Here is an 847-nt window from a genome sequence, read left to right on the forward strand (position 1 = left end):
GACCGACTGTGCCATCAAGCAAGAGAATTCTAAACCAAGACAGTGGAGGACCATGGTACAGAGGCTATGACACTACCCAAGACTAGAGAACAATGGTTTGATTTTGTAGTGTCCTTCTAAAAAAACTGCCTACGATAGCTAAAGAGTCTCTTCTGTCTTTACCAAGAGGAAAGTGGACACTGAACAATTACATAACACTAGTTAACCACTTGAGCGAAGAGGAATTGTTTGGTAATCTCAGTGTAGTCAAGTGTATGAGGACAGAAGAGAATGTGGAAAGAATAGGCCAGACTAGTTGGTGTATTTGTAGGCAAAGGAAAAATGAACATTAACAATGTAGTACTGTCTGGCCAGTCAAAGAATCCAATAACTCTCTAGCGGTAGTACCACAACGGGTGGCTGGTGCCCTGTCCAACTTACTACTCTCTGATGATTTACCCTTTTCTCACTTATTTATCATTAATGTACTTTAGAAATATCTTTTTTTATACTTACTTGCTTATTTATTTAGATATTTATATATTTTTCTTTATCTATTTGCATATGTTCTTATTCACCTTTTCTCACTTATCATTAATCTACTTTTAAGCTACACGTGACACCAATTGCCTGTAGCCTAGTATTTTTAAGAAGAGATAACTATTAAACATCGGGGAGTTTCTTCAGGTCATGAGAAGATCTGAACCTCTTTCCGACAAATAACGAAAACAGCCCAAAAGAGGTTTATGTCATGTACAGGAGTGCATGATTTGACATTACCTGCTAATGAGGTATGGAGCTGTCATCGAATATTCTTATTAAAGAATGAGTTTATCTCTTTGGGTTATGTCAATTTTGACGTGGTTGA

The sequence above is a fragment of the Palaemon carinicauda genome, chromosome 3 (genome assembly GCF_036898095.1).
Source record: "Palaemon carinicauda isolate YSFRI2023 chromosome 3, ASM3689809v2, whole genome shotgun sequence".
Taxonomy (NCBI): domain Eukaryota; kingdom Metazoa; phylum Arthropoda; class Malacostraca; order Decapoda; family Palaemonidae; genus Palaemon; species Palaemon carinicauda.